The 14,060-nt window shown below is 36.9% G+C and overlaps 1 protein-coding gene across 4 annotated transcripts in view; it reads right to left on the bottom strand.

Annotated features, from left to right (window-relative positions):
* Positions 1 to 14,060, bottom strand: part of btk (Bruton agammaglobulinemia tyrosine kinase) — a 55,690-nt gene that overhangs the window by 19,623 nt on the left and 22,007 nt on the right. The window contains exons 1-2 of one of the 4 annotated variants that reach the window (XM_053682101.1): positions 12,387 to 12,511; positions 7,007 to 7,080 (exon numbers count right to left, since the gene is read on the bottom strand). The exons of 2 other annotated variants lie outside the window; for them this stretch is intronic. The gene's annotated coding sequence lies outside the window, so the exon portion shown is untranslated. Of the gene's footprint in view, positions 1 to 7,006; positions 7,081 to 12,386; positions 12,544 to 14,060 lie in introns of those variants that run through there. One more of the 4 variants, XM_017474722.3, reaches the window with a different exon arrangement.

The raw sequence follows: 14,060 nt of genomic DNA, 5'->3' as shown, positions 1-14,060 counted from the left end.
GTCTTTGCTTTATGTTGCATTTCATTTGAAGATCTGTACTGTAGTGAACTGTATATTGTAGTGGTGTTTGAAAGTTTGTGAACCTTTATATATTTCTGTATAAATATGACCTAAAACATCATCAGACTTTCACACAAGACCTCAAAGTAGATAAATTAAACAAATGAGACAAAAATATTATACTTAGTAATTTATTTATTGAGGAAAATGATCCAATATTACATGTCTGTGATATATCCGTCTTGCTGCATGACACACTTACTCTTATATATCATGGCCCAGATACAGCCACCACCATGATACAACCACCACCACGATTTGAAATGGCCTTGTATTTCCTCAATTTGTACACAATCTGTCTGACTGTGGATTGGTGGAGTCCAAACTCTTTAGAGATGGTTTTGTAATCTTTTCCAGTCTGATAAGCATCATCAACTCCTTTGTTCCTGTCATGATACTTCCACAAACTTGTGTTGTGAAGATCAAACTTTGATAGATCGCTGTTTTTTAAATATAGCAGGGTGCTCACTCATACCTATTGATTGAAAATCAGTCCTATTGATTGAAAACACATGACTCTAATTTCACCTTCAAATTAACTCCTAATCCTAGAGGTTAACATAATGTTGCCACTCACAGATATGAAACAGTGTTTAACTGGGTTCTCTTTGTCTACTTTTAGGACTTGACTCTAAATCTGTAAGTAATCAGCCTTTCTTTAATTTTGCCCAAGTTGAAAGTTGGACCTTCACAGTGTTTGGTTATGTTATTAATGGAAATCACAATAAACAAATAATTTGTTTATAGCACAATAAACAGATAGTTTGCTGGTGTAGCATGTTACATACTCATCATCAGTAGTAAACATGATATTGTGATAATTCCTAACCTTGTTTATTTTAAGTATGTAAATTATGTAATGTGTACTTATGTATCTATCCTCTCTCAGACATTAGACAAAGCCAGCCTGTACATCTATATTCATAGAAATTAATGTGTGTCTTTTTATGTTAATATAAATATTTACACATGTTAAGAAATGTGTCATATATATATATATATATATATATATATATATATATATATATATATATATATATATATATATGAATGACTAAGGGAATTTGGCCTATGTGTTGCCTCATATTTATACCCCTCTGAAACAGGAAGTCATGGTTGAACAATTTCCTGTTCCTAGTCAACCTAGGTGTACAAACTAAAATTCTAAATATTAATGGGAATATACTTCAAATATATTTTTCTCATATGAATTCATATGAGAGCCAATAACATTTGCATATCTATATTATTTAAAAAAAAAAAAAACAACAACAAAAAAACAACAACCTTTGTTGTGTTTGCAATTGTTTGATATCCATGAGAGCAGAGTATTTGGGGATTTTTTTAAATCAAAAGATTAAAAAAAAAAAAAAAAAATTCACAGCCTTCTTTGCTTAGGAGAGCACATTCAGCCACAGGCTCATGCCGCTTCAGATGTTCTGTTGTGCAGACAGCCATCAGACTGTACAACACCTAACCACCCCCTCCCTTGACCTTACTGTAATACACTACATATATGCTGCTACATTGCTGTACTATGGGTAACATATTGTATTATTTTCACTGCTTACACATCACTGCTTCATAGTTATTGTTCTATGTCTACACTGATTATACCATACAGCTGCAATATGTATATAGTATTGTGTACACTGTACATTGTTGTGTGTGTGTGTATATATATATATACACATGTGTATATATATATATACACATGTGTATATATATATATATATATATATATATATATATATATATATATATATATATATATATATATATATATATACACACACACATATACATACATATACATATATATATATATATATATATACACACAAATATATATATATATATATACACATATATATATATATATATATATATATACACACACACACACACATTTATTTATTAGTTTGCACTTACGTCTGTACATATTTATACATCTTGTATATATTCATATATTCTTTATATAGCCCTGTATTGTTCTCCTTACTATCTTTTTTTTCTTCACCTGTCTTGCTGCTGCTGTGACATCCTAATTTCTCCATCTGGGGATTAATAAAGTATTAACTTATTTTACCTAATGTTTTCATTGAGAGTAAATGGAGAACTTTCAAGACTGTTACCACAAGGAGTGGACATCTGATAAAGTTGGTGTCTCAATTCTGTAGGTCTCAATTCTGTGTCACGATGTACTGGAACAGAAATGTTTTCTGTTCTTGGAATGTGTTGTTTTGAGCATTCCTAATCACCCCGCTTTTTGCCCTCACTCTCTCGGTTCTTCTTCTATTATTATCTGGTAGACTAGACATCTTTAGTTCTTATATCACTCGGACCTATGTAATAGATGTTTTGATTTTATCTGTGACCTGCTTCAATTGACATTCATCATTCTTTATCAATATTTCTGTGTGTATATATACTATGCTTTCTGTATCATTAAACTAAGCCGCTTTCGCTGAACAATAATGTCGGTGTGACTTTTTCCTGGGCCCAGACGAGAGGAAATCAGCCAGAGCAGGGTTCAAATTTTGGTTATGACTGGTATCGTACAAGAACTTAACAAAATCACAGTAGATTTCCCATCAAGGTCAGATGGCTTGATTATCAGAGAAATTGTAAAGAAGCCAAGAGTTACAGCTAGGCTTCAATTAGGATATTAAATTTTGATTAATTCTTTTCTATAAGAAAAAAAAAAATTAACATGCGTGGCTTTAATGAAAGGGCAGTCAGGAGAAAGCCTCCTCTCTCCAGAAAGAACATTCAAGCACAGCTTAGGTGTACAATGTTACATCAAAAGAAACCTCAACATTTCTTTAACATTGTGCTTTGGACAGATTAGACAAACATGGTTCGTTACAGTATACTACGCAGTATCATATTTGGTGAAAAACTTGTCATATCACCACAAACACCTCTTGCCCAATGTCAAGCATGGTGGTGTTTTGGTGATGGGTTGGGTGTATTTTGCAACCATAGGTCCATGGCACATTAAACTTATTCAGATGACCATGAACTCTTTGTTATACCAAAGCATTCTGGAAGCAAATGTGAGGGCATCTGTCCAGCAGCTAAAGCTTATCTGAAACTGGGTAATGCAATTTACTATCACATTACCCATATTATTATTGGTGTTGTTGTTATTATAAGGCAGTATACCTGAATGAATGATAACAGGAAAAAAAAATTCTGGGATGGTCACGTCTAGTCCTCAGGTTGTGGGCCATTGCATCCTAACCAAGCAGACTGTCCAGAATCTCCAGAAAGAACCATATTAGACAATTAGTTGATTTGGCATTAATAAGAAGATCCACTAAGGCCCTTCCAAACTTTTCCCAGATCTGGAACAACACTTCTAGATGCAGAGGCCACTCTCCTGGTGCACAAATCTGCTGTACCTTTATGTCATCCCAGCATCTGAGTGGCTCCTAAAGAGGCTAACCATGGGTAGACCCACCTGAGGTTTTTTTTTTGTTGAAATGAGAGTGTGCCATCTGACTTTGTGCCTCCCTAATGATTGATGTACAGTATCTGACTTTCAGGACATTGTCTGAACTAATATATGTTACTGCCTCAGAACCAGTATGAAGCATGTGAGGGCTGGATAGGCAACCGTCGTTTGATGTGCCCCACATTGAGCCAAGATGGCAACATGGTAGCATGCAGTGACCACTTTGGGTCCAGAATAGGTGCTGCGTGTATATTACGTGTAGTCCATACTAATTAGGATACTTTAATAGTGAACATGTCTACCATCGCTACCTTTTTAAACTTTTGCTGATCATTAGAAACCAAATCTCAGGAGAAATAAACAATGGACTGCCGGTGGAGCTATGAAAACTCAGGCTGTACTGCAAACCAGGATCCGGAAACGTGGCCTGATGTTACCTGTTGCGAAGGAGGATACCGGAAATGGTATGTCAGGAAGGAGAAGCGTGGTAAGTAAGAGGGCATGCAAGCTAGTCTAAAGACTAACTCTAGCTGCCTGGCTAAACCAGCCATTCTCCTCTCCAATGTTAGTTTCCTTGACAATAACCTGGACTTCCTCAGACAACAGCTGACTACCCAGTATGAACTCGGGGACTACTGTGTTTTTGTTTATACAGAATCGTGGTTCAAAGACAGCATTCCGGATGCAGCCATTCAGCTAGCTGGGATAACCACACATCACGAAAACAGAATAGCAGCACTGTCTGATAAGACTCACAGTGGTGGTCTGTGTGTTTTCATCAACAATGAATGGTGCAGGAATGCTATTGTGGTCTTTAGCTACTGTTTGTTGCTGGTGGATTTTATAACTGTAAAGTGCTGGCCATACTACCTGCCCAGAGTTCACTACTATGCTCATAGTCATGGTATGCATTCCACCTTGCACTAACACAAGGGAAGCGCTAAATGAAGTCTGCAGGGCTGGTCTGCAGATGATGTCTTCTGATTTTTAAAAAAATTTTTTGGAGAATGGTGTAGGAGGAGTTTGAAAAAGTAGGTTTTCACAACATTTCAAAGTATGTTATATATAACAGGAAGTTTGCACGATCATGGCATAATTGGTATCAATGTTCTCGGCATTAACAAAGGAATCCATGTGACCATTCTCAGGACAGTGGTCAAAAGGAATCAATTGCAATTATCATTTTTAAACAATAGCATTATAATATAATTTGTCCTAAAACTTAGTACATTCAGGGCATGGTGCCGATGATACAGACTGATTTTTGTAAATGACATGCCAAGTCATTCATAAAATACAGCATTTTATGACTAAATTCAAAATGGCCAACATCCAAAATGGCGGACATAGGAATTTCATATCGTTCAACTCGGTATACCCCAGAGAATCTAATGAGATCATGATTTTATGATAAAGTTTCAGAAGTTATAAGCAAAAATATGTTTTTTCTATCTCATGAACACTAGGTGGCACTGTTCTGAAACTGAACAGGCACACTCAAGTCATGATGCCTATGACATAATAAATTTGGTACAAACATGTTAAAGCATTACAGAGATATAGCCTCACGCCCATTTTGGCATGCTTGACATCAAGTTCGTTTGTGGGTTATTCAAAAACAGTTGTACTAATCAACTTGAATTCCATAACTTTATGTCTGCATGGTCTGAAGATGGTGTGATTCAGTTTTGGTGAAAATCGGACAAATGGTCTAGGAGGAGTTAGAAAAAGTAGGTTTTTCAGAAAATTCAAAATGGCAGAAAATCAAGACACTGAACACCAAGTTGCTCCCGATGGCAAGTTAGCGCCTTGCATGGCAGCTCTGCTACCATTGACGTGTGTGTGTGTGTGTGTGTGTGTGTGTGTGTGAGTGAATTAGACACAGTGTAAAGCTCTTTGGATAAAAGTGCTATATAAAGTGCACCATTTAACATTTACCAAAATTTCACAACTTTTTTACCATGCGGTTCTATGGGCTGCCATAGACTTCCATGGAGGAATAATAATAATAATAATAGGAAAACTAACAAAAACAATAGGAGCCATCGCCAATTGTGGGCTTGTCGACTAATAATAATTAAATAAAACAAAGTCATCAACTAAAAGCAATCCTAAAGAAATAAGTTTTAAGATGAGATTTAAATACGCTAAAAGTCTGGGCTTCTCTAAGATCAGATGGTAGTGAGTTCCACAGTTTTGGAGCATAACAAGAAAATTCCCTATCACCCATAGTACGTAAATGAGTCTGAGGGACAGTTAAGAGACCAGAATTGGAGGAGTAGAAATGGAGTGTAATGAGTTTTTCAGCCAAATACTGGGGAGGAGCCAAACCATGCAAAGCCTTGTACTGTATGTAAGCATATGTAAGCCAGTGTAAGGATTCCATAATAGGAGTGATGTGTTCACTTGTCCTGGACCTAGTAAGGATTCTAGCTGCTGAATTCTGTACATACAGTAGTTTATTTATTGCAGACTTAGAAACCCCACCACAGAGCACATTGTGATAATCACTGCGAGAAAAGATAAGTGTTGATCAGCTTTTCAGACACAGAGAAAGTTAACATAGGGTGCAATCTTGCACTATTTCTGAGATGAAAGAAAGATGTTTTAACAGTATTCTGGATCAATATTCTGGAACATGTGGATCAAGAGACAAACTTGCATCAAATATAACTCCTAGATTTATTATAATGTTTGAAACTCCAAAGCAGAGGCATCCACAGTAGTGAACCTTCCCAGAAGTGGCCGACCTTCCAAAATTCCTCCAAGAGCACAGCAACTACTCATCCAACAAATCACAAAAGAGCCAAGGACTTCAAAGGACCTACAGGCATCAACAAAAGGTCACTGTTCATGACTGCACTATCAGAAAGACACTGGGCAAAAATGGCATCCATGGAAAAGTGGTGAGGTGAAAACCTAAATCAGAAGAACATTAAGGCTTGTCTGAATTTTGCCAAAACACAACTTGATCATCCTCAAACCTTTTGGGAGAATGTTCTGTGGTTTGATGAGTCAAAATTGGAACTGTTTGGAAGACAGGGTTCCCGTTACATCTGGTGTAAACCAAACACAGAATTCCACAAAAAGAAGATCACACCTACGATCAAGCATGGTGGTGAAAGTGTGATGGTGTGGGGATGCTTTACTGCTTCAGGGCCTGGGCTACTTGAAATAATTTAGGGAAACATGAATTCTGCTTGCTACCAGAAAATACCAGAAAAGGAGGATGTCTTCAGTCTGTAAACTCAAGCACACCTAGATTATGCAGCAAGATAATGATCCAAAGCATAGGATTAAAGGTACATTTACATATACAGTTTTATTGCTGCAAGTCACCAGTCGCTGTACTATGAAGTCACCCGTAGGCATTCCTACTACTGTTTGCCATAGTAACATGAGTGGCACAACTAGCAGTCCACTTTTGAAAACAAAGTTTTCTTGCTTAAACATTCTGGAGTGAGAGTGATCTTATATAAAACTGACCAGTGTATATATGCATCATATCCTACGAGATGAAGGAGAAGCAGCGTGTGCTCTTTGCCATCGCAGCCATCTGTCTGCAGCAAAAGCACAAGGACAAGCTTAGCATAGCTTAGCTTAACTTATGGCCTTAGCGGGTTTAAAGCAAAAAAATAATTAAACCACACTCACTTTTTGTTGCAATCGAGCAAAATCCCAGTGTAGCTCATATCTCAGTAAGTGAGCATCACCATCAGGATGTAATTGACTATATACTCAATGGTGACCAGGAACAGGACCACAGCTCTTCAGCTGCAGTCTCCATGTTTCCTGGGTGAAGTGTCCAGCTTGGTGCTGCTCGATTCATTATTATAATTATTTTTTTATTTTTATATTTGCTTTACACCCAGATGCTAAGCTAAGCTTAGCTAATTGGCTATTGCCACAATGGTGCCGCTTCGGCTAGTGAGCACAGGTGACCACGGATCACGTGCACTCTACTGTCTTCACTCCCATTAGTAGTCCCTGCACCAAGTCGCTCCAAATTTGCCTAAAGTTAATTTTTTTTTTTTTTAACTTGGACATGCCCATATCTAGTTGCCAATGGACGTTGCTGCTCATCTCACCGGAAGTTGCCAGCTCTCATTGAAAATTAATGGTCTCCAGTCGCTTTGTCGCTGTATGTGTGAATGTAACTTTAGTCCTAGTCCTAGTCCTAGAAGTAAGTGAAAGACTGATCTCTAGTTAGCTGAAGCATTTGGTTCCACTTACAGTGGCACAAACAAAAGTTTAAGGGGGTCAATTAGTTTTTCATATTGGTCATAGATGTTGGATAACTTTTTTTTGCTTAAATAATTTTTTATTTTTTAAATGTATTGTGTGTTTACTCAGGTTGCCTTTGTTTTATTTTATATTTTGTTTGAAGATCTAAAACTATTTAGTATGAGATATACACGAAAACAGAAGGAATCAGAAATACTTTTTCACAGCACTGTAACCTACTGGCACTGTGTAATTTTATGTTTTTGGAAACACTGAATGTTGAGAACATATTCTGTCCACCAAGTAATGAATTTGGGTCTCAGATAAAACAGTATACAGTATATAACCCCAATTCCAAAAAACAGTATGGAAACAGTATGGAAAGTACAAAAAAACAAACAAAAAGAGTCATTTGAAAATTCAATTCACCCTGTACTATATTGAAAATGCATTACTGACACATTATTTGATGTTTTACGTTGTGAATTTAATATATTTTTGAAAATATACACTCATTTGAAATCTGATGACTGCAACACACATGTTTGTTTAAACAGATTTGTCCAGGAGTAATTGAACCACTTCTAAATATAATCAATTCTTCCCTAAGCACTGGCTATGTACCTAAATCACTTAAATTAGCAGTTATTAAACCCTTGATTAAAAAACCTGATCTTGACCCGTCTCAATTGTCCAACTATAGACCAATATCAAATCTCCCCTTCATCTCTAAGATTTTAGAAAAGGTTGTAGCAAAGCAGTTATGCTCGTACTTAGATAGGAATAACATTCATGAAATGTATCAGTCAGGATTTAGACCTCATCATAGCACAGAGACAGCGTTAGTTAAAGTACTAAATGACCTTCTACTGACCTACGATCAGGGTTGTGTCTCGCTGCTTGTGTTACTCGACCTTAGTGCAGCTTTTGATACTATAGATCACACTATTCTACTTGATAGTTTAGAAAATGTTGTTATTATTAAGGGAACAGTCCTCTCCTGGCTCAGGTCTTATCTGACCGATCGTTATCAGTTCGTAGATGTAAATGGTGATTTCTCCATGCGTACTGAGGTTACTTTTGGAGTTCCACAGTGTTCTGTTTTAGGCCCACTGCTCTTTACTTTATATATGCTACCCCTAGGTCAAATTATTCGTAAACATGGAATTAGCTTCCACTGTTATGCTGATGATACACAGTTGTATGTTTCAGCGAAGCCAGAGGACAGACAGAAGCTTAGTAAAGTTGAGGATTGTGTAAAGGACATTAGACATTGGATGTTAATTAACTTCCTTCTACTTAATTCTGATAAAACAGAAATACTTTTATTAGGCCCACGTGTAGCTAGAAGTAATCTTTCTTATCACATGGTTACTCTGGATGGTCTTTCTGTTTCATCATGTACAGCAGTTAAATACCTTGGAGTGATTATTGACTCCAGCCTATCATTTGATGCTCATGTAGATAATATTACTAGGATAGCCTTCTTTCATCTCAGAAATATTTCTAAAATAAGAAACATATTGTCACTACATGATGCGGAAATACTAGTTCATGCATTCGTCACCTCTAGATTAGATTACTGTAATGCCTTACTGTCTGGATGTTCCAGAAGGAATATAAATAAGCTCCAGTTAGTCCAGAATGCAGCTGCTAGAGTCCTAACTAGAACTAGAAGATACGACCATATCACACCGATATTATCAATACTGCATTGGCTCCCAGTAAAATCTCGCATTAATTATAAAATACTTTTATTAACCTATAAAGCACTAAATGGTCTCGCGCCACAATATCTAAGCGAACTTTTGGGTTTCTATGATCCGCCACGCCTACTTAGGTCAAAAGATGCAGGCTATTTGACGGTACCTCGAATAGTGAAGGCTACAGCAGGGGGAAGAGCTTTCTCTTATAGAGCCCCACAGTTATGGAACAGTCTTCCTATTAGTGTTCGGGACTCAGACACAGTCTCAGTGTTTAAGTCTAAGCTTAAAACGTATTTGTTTACTCAAGCCTACCCTGACTAGATTCTGTTCTACTACTTCGCAGTCATAATTATCTTTTTTCTCCCTCTCTCCTTTCGCCGAGCCCCACACGAATTTATGGAGATACTAGAGATCCAGATCCTTTCTGCCTCTGGATGGAGCTCAAATCTTCTTTAATTCCAGACTGCTGGGACTACGGCTGCTCCTAACGCCATACAGACTTCATATAAATCCATCCTGAACTTTTTCACACTAACTGTTGTTACCCAGATGAGGATGGGTTCCCTTCTGAGTCGGGTTCCTCTCAAGGTTTCTTCCTCTTAAAACATCTTAGGGAGTTTTTCCTTGCCACCGTCGCCACTCAGTGGCTTGCTCAGTTGGGATAAATTCGCACCTTTAATATCGGTATACCATGTTGATATTTCTGTAAAGCTGCTTTGAGACAATGTCTATTGTAAAAAGCGCTATACAAATAAAATTGAATTGAATTGAATTGAATTGAACACACTCCAAAAATTTTTTGGAAAAGTCGACTGTTACCACCGTGTAACATCACCTTTTCTTTTAATAACACTTATTAAGCGTTTGGGTGCTGAAGACACCAGTTAGCTAAGTTTAGCAAGTGGAATTTCCCCCCATTCATCTGTCAGCTGCAAAACTGTATGGGGCCTTCGTTGCCTTTTTTTTTGGCTTCATAATGGCACACATTCTCAATCAGAGACAGGCCAGGACTGCAGGCAGGCCATGCTAGCACCTGCACTCTCTGCTTACATGAACTGGGCACTGACACACCCCAGACCATGACAGACTCTGGCTTTTGGACCTGACGCTGATAACAGCTTGGATGGATGGTCCTTTTCCTCTTTGGCCCGGAGAACACGACAGTGGTTTTGTCCAAAAACTATTTGAAATGTTGACTCGTCGATTCCATTGTGCTACTGTCCATCTCAGATGAGACTGAGCCCAGAAAAGTCGGCAGCGCTTCTGGACAGTGTTGATGTACGGCTTCTGTTTTGCATAGTAAAGCCTAATCTTGCATCTGTGGATGCAGCGGCGAATGGTGTTGTCTGAAAAAGGTTTACCAAAGTATTCCCGAGCTCATGTCAGGATATCCATTACAGACTCATGAGTGTTTTTTTATACAGACTTCTGAGGGATCACGCTCATTTAGAAGTGGTTTTCAGCCTTGCCCTTTAAGCACAGAGATTTGACCGGATTCCTTGAATCTTTTAATTATATTGTGCAATGTAGAAGGTGAACTGCCCCAAATCCTCCTGATTTGTCTTTGGGGAATGTTGTTCTCAAAGTGTTGGATTATTCACTGACGCATCGGTTGACAGATTGGCAAGCCTCGACCCATCCTTGCTCTTGAAGGACTAGGCCTTTTTTGGAGGCTCCTTATACACTATGATTAGACGATTGTCTCACCTGTTTCACATCACCTTCTTATTTCAACTTGTCACATCACTATTAGTCCTAAATTGCCCATGTACCCACTTTTTTGGAACGTGTTGCATGCATCAATTTCAATACAAACGTTTATATTCAAAAAACGATACAGTTGGTTAGGTTAAACATCAAATACCTTGACTTTATATGTTTTTTGTTTAAATACAAGTTAAAGTACATTTACAAATCACTCCTCTTTGTTTTTATTAACATTTTCCATACTGTCCCAACTTTTTCAGAATTGGGGTTGTACTAATAATCTACAATGTTCCACACATGACCTTAGGGTAATAAACTATAAAAATAAAAAACCTGATAAGTCAAATTTAAATGCATAATCAAATTATCATACATCCATAGCATATTCCATCTTTGGGGGTGGGGGGAGGGGGCATTCTAATCAGCCATTGTTAACACACTAAACCATTTATCTGTTCTGTAAGAGATACAGTACATGAAAATGGTCAAGGAAGTCAGATGGTAGTTATGCACTTACTACATTAAAGTAACTTATTTCCAAGAAACATAAAAGTTTAATTAAATCTTACAAATATTACTTTGTGTCTGGACTATATTTATTGCAGCTATTAAGTCACATTTTTTCTTTTCTTTCTGCTGTGTATAGTATCCTTTTGCAAGGTTTCATGAGCTTAAACATGTAGCTATGTACTTGATGTCCTGATATTAGCAACAACAATCAAGGAAAATATAAAGATATATCATTAAATGAAGTAGTTAATGGTTATTTAGATATAGCGGGAGATTTAGTCAAAAGATATTTGCATACATGCTCTATGGGTATATCTTACTGTTGCCTTAAATAAATCCTCACTACACTTAGCATATTGTGCTGCACATTTAAATTAGCAAGGGACAGTGAATGTAATATAAAAGCTTGTTGTCTGTTTGTATTAAGGCAAGGTATAATGAAAACAAGGCCAAAGAAATACAGAGGAAATCATTCGGCCATTAGTGAAGGCATTAAAAAGCTCTTTTTTGAGTACTATGTCACAGCATATACATGTTTTTAAGATATAAGGAAACAAGCTGATGAAAATCTTACAGTAAATATATTAGACTGGGTATTTTAAAAAAGCAAACGACTTGGTCTAAGAAAACTATAGTTTGAACTTTTTTTTAGATGTCAAACAAAACTAAGTCCCACCTGAATTTTACTTCCTATATCAATAGAACCCCAGAATGCCTACCTTATCTCTCCAATATGATTTTCTCCAATATGTCTTGTGAACAGTTTTTTAGAGACAATCTTGGTGGTGGCACATATGTTTAACTTCTCTATTCCTCCTATACAGAAAGTGTCTATGTGCACAACAGTTGACTAAACCCCACCCTTTCACAGGACTTCTTTACCAGTTCCTCTTTTGCTTCCTGCTAATTTTCATATCACCAGTTGTTTTGCTCTTCAGCAGACATTCTTATAGTCTATCTATAACTGTAGACAACTGTAAAGCAATTGTAAGCTTAAAATCCATATTACACTAGTATTATTGAAATAAATTATGAAAAGGAATGATTTGTATTTAGATACGTGGCATTTTAATGACTACATAAGACTTATTTATATATTTATATAAATATATAAATTTTTAATTTATATATATATATATATATATATATATATAAATTTTTAATTTATATATATATATATATATATATATATATATATATATATATATATATATATATATATATATATATATATATATATATATAAAAAGGTCAGGGGTTCGGAAGGTCGGGAGTTCAAGCCCCAGTGCTGCCACTGTTGGGCCCTTGAGCAAGGCCCTTAACTCTCTCTGCCCCTGGAGCAGAGAGGGTTAAGGGCCTTGCTCAAGGGCCCAACAGTGGCAGTGCTATATATATATATATATATATATATATATATATATATATATATATATATATATATATATATATATATAGAGAGAGAGAGAGAGAGAGAGAGAGAGAGAGAGAGAGAGAGAGAGAGAGAGAGAGAGAGATAGAGGATGTCACGAGAACAAAAGTCGGTACCAGCATTCTTAAAATGTGAAGGTACATGTTTTTCTGCATTTTCGTTGGGACCGATTGCAACGAAGGTACCAAGGTTGCGATTCTTCCGGACCTGAAGGGGGCAGCAAAAACGTGCAAGTGTTTTAGTCGGTCCACAAGTGGTGAAGAAGAAGAAGAACGCCTACAAAAACTACAGAAGATTAGCTTAGCTTAACAAGTTTAGCTCCACCCTGACTCATTGAGAGGAAAAGAGAGGAAAGCTAGTATCGGTTTCCGGTGTGCAACCGATGCTATCGTTCATTTCATACAAAGCGAGGAAACACCTGCAATTTGGTGAAACACCTGAAAGACGGTTCTATATTATGTTTGTTTTAGGCAGCTGCATTATAGCCGTGAAACCAGCTAACATTATGCTCCATGTAATGTTAGCGATAGCCAGCTATTTGTTAACGCCAACACATTGCAGTGTTATAAACTACCTCCTAATGGGCCACCATGCATCGCCATTCAGCCCCGTGTCCTGTCAGCTAAATGTAGCCTAATGTCACTAATAATTATTCAAATGTTCATGCTTTTACTAAATCTTTTTGGTCTGCCACTATATCAGTGAATTTAAACTAATGCTTGCAGTCAGAGTATAATGTGTGTGTGTGTGTGTGTGTGTGTGTTTAGGAGTGCACGTCCACACATTATTAGACAGTGTTTTATAACTAAAATACACCCCCCCCCCCCCTTTTGCCAGTATCCGAACAAGAAAAATGTTTGTATGACATTAAAGAAAGCAGCATATTACATAAGAGACCACTTTTCAGACAAAAAACAAATCACATTGAAGGCTGTTGGGTTTTGCTGCAAAAATAAGAAGCAAG

Source organism: Ictalurus punctatus, chromosome 8 (assembly GCF_001660625.3).
Source record: "Ictalurus punctatus breed USDA103 chromosome 8, Coco_2.0, whole genome shotgun sequence".
Lineage (NCBI taxonomy): Eukaryota > Metazoa > Chordata > Actinopteri > Siluriformes > Ictaluridae > Ictalurus > Ictalurus punctatus.
The sequence above is the reverse complement of the archived record's forward strand: the minus strand, read 5'-3'. Positions and strand labels throughout refer to the sequence as shown.